The 8,904-nt window shown below is 51.7% G+C and overlaps 1 long non-coding RNA gene across 1 annotated transcript; it reads right to left on the bottom strand.

Moving 5' to 3' along the window:
* Positions 1-1,440: 1,440 nt before the first annotated feature.
* LOC309684832 lies at positions 1,441-7,583 on the bottom strand. The gene is made up of 3 exons (XR_014270354.1): positions 7,527-7,583; positions 7,358-7,433; positions 1,441-1,564 (listed from the first exon to the last, which is right to left on the bottom strand). It is a non-coding gene; the product is annotated as an uncharacterized lncRNA (long non-coding RNA).
* Positions 7,584-8,904: the final 1,321 nt, after the last annotated feature.

The following is an 8,904-nucleotide window of genomic DNA, read 5'->3' as shown; positions in this document are numbered from 1 at the left end:
TATTGCAGTGTGTTATCCATGGTGTTTTTTGTCATTTCTTGTGATTTATGTATTTGTAATACATATTATTACAAATACTTTACACATGATTGCATGTGTGTTATTTGTAAAGAAGTAATATTTTTTGATGGATTTTTGTAATTGGTTGTGGTGTTTGCTGTGGTTACTTTAAAAATAATTTTTATTATAGTTTATTTGGTTGCTATTATTTTTATTAGAATTTGTTATTGTTGATTTTTTAAGGCTTTGTTAGATTTATTTTGCATATAATTCATTGCTTTTGTATTAGGTTTCTTGTTTCATTAATTTTTTTTGTGGCAGCATTATTTATATTTTGAGATTTTTTGAGTATGTGGTGTATTTAGTGATGGTGGGTGGGGAAAAAAAAATTTTTATCTAATTTGCATATTTAATTAATTCATTTGCATAATTGATTGAATTTAATTAATGAGGTAATTGTGGATTAGTGAATATTGGTGTGGGTGCCAATAACTGTAGGGTATGTGTAGGAAAAATTAAAAATAATAACTATTGCATGGCACTAGAAAATGGCAGGCACAGGGGCAGCCACCTTTCCCGGGAAAGAAATTTCTTCATTGGGAACGACTAAACATGCCCTTTCCCACTGCTGCAGCATCATGTGTCTCTGTTAGAACATTATTGTTCTGACTATGCTGCTGTGAAACTCTTACAGCAACTCTACACCCATGAACCCACTCTCACACGCACAAACACTCTAAAACACACCTCCCTCTATGAACGTTCATAAAGTCCCATACACACAAGATCAACAGTGCACAGCCATGTTCCACCATGTGCACCTAAAGACCTATATATGCTCACACACAGTCTTCACAACTACAATGCAGTTGCCCCTGTACCCAGCAAAACAAACAGGAGTGGGATGAGACCAAAAAATACTTTATTATCCATACATTTGTTAACAAAAGTGTTGTCTGCAACTGTTCAGCCAAAGTTGAGCAGTGGGAGTTACTTATTTCAATATTGACCTCTTCAACCTATGTCCCTCACACTCATCCTCAAACCTCACCTACTACTACTACTACATGACATAAACTGTCTGGCCATAGAATCCATCTCCAGACTTGTCATTACCTTTGATGTGGCTACTACTACTACAAAACCTGCCACATCTGCAATCATGTTTACTTACACCTCATCCTGATCACTACATCTACCTTCCTTTACCACTGATGCAATTTACTCCAACTAAGTATTCTGACCCCAATGCACAATGACAAACAATAACAACTTGCATCCCATAAGGGCTACTACTACATTTAGCCCCTGTGGACTTATGGTCTGTAGAAATACAGCCAAAAAAAGTCAATTCCACGATAATCCTCAACACCATGGCTGCAGTCAAGTTCTTCCTGCTGTTGCGAAGATAGGGACGAATGCTACTACAGTTCCTGCTCCCATAAGAATACGCTCTCTTCCCACATGGCTGTCAGGTTCCCTCTTCTGGGCAACACCATCTACAAAACTTCCTGCTCTGAGGAGGAAACAGGCACCTGCTCCTTCTCTGTACACATCTGCTGACCTGTGGGGAAATAAAAAATTAATAACACCAACAAATTGTAATTAAGGGTGATGATGTCATATTTCTCACAGGCCTAGCCAACTCTATACCTCAATCCCAAAATAATCAAAAACGCACCTGCTGCAATAGCCATTCCTGCTCCACACTGACCATCTCCCACCACACCCTGCATCATAGCTCCATGACCATTAACAGCTGCTGCACACAACTTCCACAAACGACAAACACTATTCACACCACAGGAGAATATACCCCAAAAACTGCAAATCCAGGAGCCTAACAAGTGACCCTGCCTGCAAAAACCCCGGCCCGTGCCCGACCTCCGCCCAAACTTTGGCGATGACCGTCGCCTCGCAGAGCGGCCGGGACCGGGGAAAAAAAACCCAGCCGGGGGAAGAAAAAAAAAATCCCCCGGCTGGGGTTTTTTTATTCTAGTGCTTTGCCCTACGAGCCTGCAAAGGAAAACACACGCACCCCTCCGGTGCCAGCCTGCGGGTCTACACACCCGCCAAAATACACCCCGCTCCCTCCGCGACCACACCGGCCCAACCGCCCGCTCGGCTCCTGCCTTCTCCCACCTGCCGGCCAAAAGCAGCCATTGGCCCGCCTCTGCGGCGCTCCCCAAGAGCGCCACCCAGAGCGGCCTCGCAGGTGACCCTGCCTGCAAAAACCCCGGCCCGTGCCCGACCTCCGCCCAAACTTTGGCGATGACCGTCGCCTCGCAGAGCGGCCGGGACCGGGGAAAAAAAAACCCAGCCGGGGGAAGAAAAAAAAAATCCCCCGGCTGGGGTTTTTTTATTCTAGTGCTTTGCCCTACGAGCCTGCAAAGGAAAACACACGCACCCCTCCGGTGCCAGCCTGCGGGTCTACACACCCGCCAAAATACACCCCGCTCCCTCCGCGACCACACCGGCCCAACCGCCCGCTCGGCTCCTGCCTTCTCCCACCTGCCGGCCAAAAGCAGCCATTGGCCCGCCTCTGCGGCGCTCCCCAAGAGCGCCACCCAGAGCGGCCTCGCAGGTGACCCTGCCTGCAAAAACCCCGGCCCGTGCCCGACCTCCGCCCAAACTTTGGCGATGACCGTCGCCTCGCAGAGCGGCCGGGACCGGGGAAAAAAAAACCCAGCCGGGGGAAGAAAAAAAAAATCCCCCGGCTGGGGTTTTTTTATTCTAGTGCTTTGCCCTACGAGCCTGCAAAGGAAAACACACGCACCCCTCCGGTGCCAGCCTGCGGGTCTACACACCCGCCAAAATACACCCCGCTCCCTCCGCGACCACACCGGCCCAACCGCCCGCTCGGCTCCTGCCTTCTCCCACCTGCCGGCCAAAAGCAGCCATTGGCCCGCCTCTGCGGCGCTCCCCAAGAGCGCCACCCAGAGCGGCCTCGCAGGTGACCCTGCCTGCAAAAACCCCGGCCCGTGCCCGACCTCCGCCCAAACTTTGGCGATGACCGTCGCCTCGCAGAGCGGCCGGGACCGGGGAAAAAAAACCCAGCCGGGGGAAGAAAAAAAAAATCCCCCGGCTGGGGTTTTTTTATTCTAGTGCTTTGCCCTACGAGCCTGCAAAGGAAAACACACGCACCCCTCCGGTGCCAGCCTGCGGGTCTACACACCCGCCAAAATACACCCCGCTCCCTCCGCGACCACACCGGCCCAACCGCCCGCTCGGCTCCTGCCTTCTCCCACCTGCCGGCCAAAAGCAGCCATTGGCCCGCCTCTGCGGCGCTCCCCAAGAGCGCCACCCAGAGCGGCCTCGCAGGTGACCCTGCCTGCAAAAACCCCGGCCCGTGCCCGACCTCCGCCCAAACTTTGGCGATGACCGTCGCCTCGCAGAGCGGCCGGGACCGGGGAAAAAAAAACCCAGCCGGGGGAAGAAAAAAAAAATCCCCCGGCTGGGGTTTTTTTATTCTAGTGCTTTGCCCTACGAGCCTGCAAAGGAAAACACACGCACCCCTCCGGTGCCAGCCTGCGGGTCTACACACCCGCCAAAATACACCCCGCTCCCTCCGCGACCACACCGGCCCAACCGCCCGCTCGGCTCCTGCCTTCTCCCACCTGCCGGCCAAAAGCAGCCATTGGCCCGCCTCTGCGGCGCTCCCCAAGAGCGCCACCCAGAGCGGCCTCGCAGGTGACCCTGCCTGCAAAAACCCCGGCCCGTGCCCGACCTCCGCCCAAACTTTGGCGATGACCGTCGCCTCGCAGAGCGGCCGGGACCGGGGAAAAAAAAACCCAGCCGGGGGAAGAAAAAAAAAATCCCCCGGCTGGGGTTTTTTTATTCTAGTGCTTTGCCCTACGAGCCTGCAAAGGAAAACACACGCACCCCTCCGGTGCCAGCCTGCGGGTCTACACACCCGCCAAAATACACCCCGCTCCCTCCGCGACCACACCGGCCCAACCGCCCGCTCGGCTCCTGCCTTCTCCCACCTGCCGGCCAAAAGCAGCCATTGGCCCGCCTCTGCGGCGCTCCCCAAGAGCGCCACCCAGAGCGGCCTCGCAGGTGACCCTGCCTGCAAAAACCCCGGCCCGTGCCCGACCTCCGCCCAAACTTTGGCGATGACCGTCGCCTCGCAGAGCGGCCGGGACCGGGGAAAAAAAACCCAGCCGGGGGAAGAAAAAAAAAATCCCCCGGCTGGGGTTTTTTTATTCTAGTGCTTTGCCCTACGAGCCTGCAAAGGAAAACACACACACCTCCGCGGCCAGCCTGTGGGTCTACACACCCACCAAACTAGACACACACACAAACACACACAGCCTCCAGTCACCCCGCTCCCTCTACTACCGCTAGGCTAACCCAACCTCACGGATCCAGTGCTCCACCACCTGCCGGCCAAAAGCAGTCATTGGCACGTCCCTGCAGGGCTCCTCAAAAGGGCCACCCATAGCGGCCTTGCAGGTGACCGTACCTGCAACAGCCCTGGCCCATGCCTGACATCTACCAAAACTTTGGCAATAAACATCACCTCGCAGAGCAGCCAAGACTGGGGGAAAAAAAACCCAGCCAGGGGAAAGAAATACATCCCCCGGTTGGTTGGGGTTTTTTTTGTTGTTTTTTTTTGGTTTTTTGTTTTTTTTTTTTTTTTTTAAATTCCAGTTATTTGCCCTACAAGCCTACAAATCACTGACTGCTCAGACCCCCATCTGCTCTTTCTACACACTTCCCGCAAGTCACCTACAACAACTACATTAAAACCACAAATGCATTACTACCTTACCTTATCTTACCTCGCATTGTGGTAGTCATTCACTCCGTTCCCGGCAACGTGCAGAGAGACAGAGAACCTTTAACCATCTATGCTGCCTACACAATATCATATGATACATACAAAGATATATCCATGTCATGTACACACCAGTCAAACAACTTGACGTGCCCTTAGACCACCATTGAGACAACATACAATACAGGGTGATAGAATGCAGGTCCATCTCAGAAAGCAGTTGAGACGCTTACAGGGTGGTACGACGTGACATCGTCTCCAGCGTGGGTCCAGATGACTACAGAGGGGTGCCGACAAAAGGCTAACAACTATATGAGGCGATATGACGCTCTTAGATGTCGGTAGACACCGATGCAGACCCAGACGAGGCACATCCGATATGGAGCTGCACAAGGCACTAGGCAGTCAAATACGCAACGCTCCAATAACAAAACCGCAATAGGGGGTGGTACAATGCGATACCGCCTGAGATGGGGGTCGAGACAGTTTCAGGGCAGTATAATGCAAAACCGATACTCAGAAGAACAATACAATACACATTCAAACACACAGTGATCTAATAACAACACACAAATACAGGGTGACACAAAGCCAGATCGTCTCTGCTGGCGTGCGATATGGTTACGGAGCGTCAAGATGCGATACAAAGTAGACCTGCACAATATGAGATTGTCGCCAATGACAGTCAAGACTATTATAGAGAAATACAATGCACAACCACTACAGAGAGGGACAGTGCAATAGGCATTCAAATAGGCAATGATGCAATTATAAAAAAAAAAAAAACAAATACAGGGTTGTACAATGCAAAACCATCTCCAATGTCAGTCGAGATCATTACAGAGCTATACTATGTGAGACACAATGCGATACTGGCTGATACAATACAAGACGGTCTCAAATGGCAGACGAGACTGTTACATAGCTGGACAATGCAAAGCCAATACAACGCCAAACAACGCAACGTGCACTCCGGTACAGAATGATCTGATACAAAAAAAGCATTATGGGGTGGTATGAAGCGAGACGGTCTCACGTGGCGGTCGAGATAGTTACGGAGTGGCACGATGTGACACAAAACGCAATACGGACCGTTACAGTGTGAAACGGTCTCAGATGAAGGCAGAGACAATTACCGGGCGGTACAATGCAAAACCGATAGAGCCAAACAATGCCATACCCATTCAAATACAGAACGGTCTGACACAAAGCACACAACGGGGAGTTACGCTGCGAAATGGTCTCTGATAGCGGCTTAAACAATTACAGGGCAGTACGATGCGACGCATACCCAAATACAGAGCTTTACAAAGCAAAAGAAAAACTAAGCGCTGCCTGGCTAGGCGGTCTCAGATGGGAGTCCAAAATAGAGCGCCGCGATACAACACGTCTCTAGAACGACACGTGCCTGAGAAGCTTGGCTTTAGGACCCTACCTCAGAAAGGCAGGCGGATGAGATGCCGTAGCACATCTCTATGGAACCGGAAAGTACCAGAGCAGAGCGGTCCTTCCGGGCCACATCGCCTCCCTGAAGGTGACCCTCCAGATACATCCGTGACGCTAGGTGTGCTTGAAGCTCCGATCGCAGGTGGCAGACACGGACCCGTGGCGCGTGCAGAGGCTGCGAGAGCGACCGTGAGACGCTATAAGACTGCGGGTTAGAACGACTCCCGTAAGGTTGATGATGCCGGCGCAGAAGACCTACGGCGCCATGATGACGTTAATGCCTTATACAGGCCCTGCAAGAGAAGCGACGGCTGCAGCCTGTGACAGAAAGCGACCGCCAAAATCATCACGGTGTATGCATGAGAAGGCAGGCTTTAAGACCTGAACCTCTTAAGGACATGGGAACGTAACCCCAGAAGACTACTCTGTGGAAACGGGAATCTCAATAACGGAGCCGCACGTGCCGCCTGGCTTGCCGCCGCAAGTGGAGACCGATCGGAAAGATCCGAAACATAATACACTCTGGAAGGAAGGACGCTTTAAAGTAGACTATCGAGATGAGAACTGCTCAAAACGCACTACGCTGATGAGGTGATACTCTCTAGACACTCTGTAGGGCTAGCGAGGTGCCTCCTGATCAAAAAAGGAGCAATGGAGAATTTGAGACCAGAAGAAGGTATTATGCAAGACACAGAAGACAGGCCGTGCAAACTACATGATGACAAACAGGAGCCAGAACCGCCTTGACCGGTGCAGGTTACCCTCACACTGAAGAGTAACCCCCTCTCTTTACCTGCCCAAAGGGGACCGGTCGGGGACAGCCCTCTGCCCTATGCTAACTTTAAAACCCATCTCTCCGGTTGCTGACCCTGTCCCCTCCCTCCCCAAACAATCTTGATCACAAGTCCATCTGCTGAGCTTTCCGAGAGCCTGGGCTCCAAAGCCTTCCTTGATGAAAAAAAAACCGATTGGCAAACAGCATTAATCCTGCAGGCAATGGATTCTTCAATGCCTGCAAAAACAAACAAAAAAATGCACAGACAATACTGCCGTTGGGAAACATCGCGTCGGTCAACATAGACTTGTCCTGTGACAGCCCCTGCCTCGGACACGCCGTGGTGTTCTGCTCACCCACTCTGCGCGGATTCCAGAGTTGGATGCTGTGACCGTCATTGTTTCTGGCACCTGACAGATTCAGGAATTCAAACTGGGGAAAAACAACAACAAAACAACCAAATGTAACTGCTCTCGTAGAGGGAGCGGTCACATCTTCCCTCAAATACCGGAAATGACGACCCACCTTCTCACGGTACTCCGCTCAGCTCTGCTGCGTCACCCTGCACAGCTGCTCCCGCCATGTCTGAAAAAACAACATCAACGATCAGCTGGACGCAGAGAGATAGCTTCGTAATGCTTAAGTCTGGTTGCTATTTAGAAACGTCATCTGGCAGCTCGCCAGAAAAAACACCCACAAACTTCAAGCCCCACGCATAGCAGCCTTTGCGTCTTTGAGATGCGGTCTCTGGCGCTTCCGCTGAACGGCCCCTCCTGCAGAGCTATACCCTTCCCCATAAAACATTAACGAAAAACCTGTTCGCAAAACACGCTGACAGCCGCTCGGCCCGAAATAACCTTACCACCTTTGCCTCAACACACCAACATATTAACTGTAGAATCTTACGGCTATCCCACCTACCCCTGACTCTACACCCCTGGGCAGGGCGACTCCGAGGCACAGAGACATGCACAGATACTACACAGAACACAACAAACAATGTGCCTCAAAGATGAGAGAAAACTCTCAGTGAGAAGAACGACACTGGGACGGAAGTCACTGTCGGGCAAGAAGACCGGTAAGACCGCAACGGTGATGAGAGGAGGCTCTGGGAAACATCCCCAAAAACAAACAAACAAACAAAAAAGAGTAGGACGTCAGGGCCCGTGACGAGAACCGACTCTCAAAACCGAGATGATGTATATGCACGAAGCCCGGCTTCAAGACCTACAAACATAAGGATGAAGGGAACGACACCGGGTCCGTGAAAATGGATGGGTATAGAGCAAAGCTGCTCGTGCAGCTGGGAATGATGCTGCAAAAGCAGAGCGACCGAAAAGTCTTCCGATGAAGACCGATCCACGCTTTAAGCTCATAAGGCAAGAAAAGCAGCGCCCGACTGGCTCTATGCCGAAGAGTACAGGCGTTCGAGACTCCAGGGGTGCCGCCTGAGACACTGTGCCTTGCTCCTGGAGCATAAACCCGAAATCAAGATCCGACAAAGGTCTAATACACGAAAGACAGACCACACCGATGACACCACAGACACAGGCTGGAACCGCCCTGCCCAGCACACGCTACCGTCAGGCAGAAGAGTAACCTGCTCCCCCTTTACCTGCCCAAAGGGAACCGCTCCTGGACAGCCCTGTGCCCTACGCTACCTTTAAAACCCGTCCCTGCAATTGCCGACCTCGTCCCCTCCTTCCCCCGACCCCACTGCAGTGCCGCTCCCTCGACTTATCTTTCAGAGGGCCGGGAGGTTTAATCCATACGCAACAAGGAAAACGACAGTCCGCCGACAGGATTCATCCGGCTGTCACCAGGCTCCTCTTTGTCACCTTTAAAGAAACACCCAAACCGCACACAACGGTGCCGTCAGTCGGCATCGCATCAGTCAACACGG

This window comes from Vanellus vanellus (genome assembly GCF_965231255.1).
Source record: "Vanellus vanellus genome assembly, contig: HAP1_SCAFFOLD_1993, whole genome shotgun sequence".
Lineage (NCBI taxonomy): Eukaryota > Metazoa > Chordata > Aves > Charadriiformes > Charadriidae > Vanellus > Vanellus vanellus.
The sequence above is the reverse complement of the archived record's forward strand: the minus strand, read 5'-3'. Positions and strand labels throughout refer to the sequence as shown.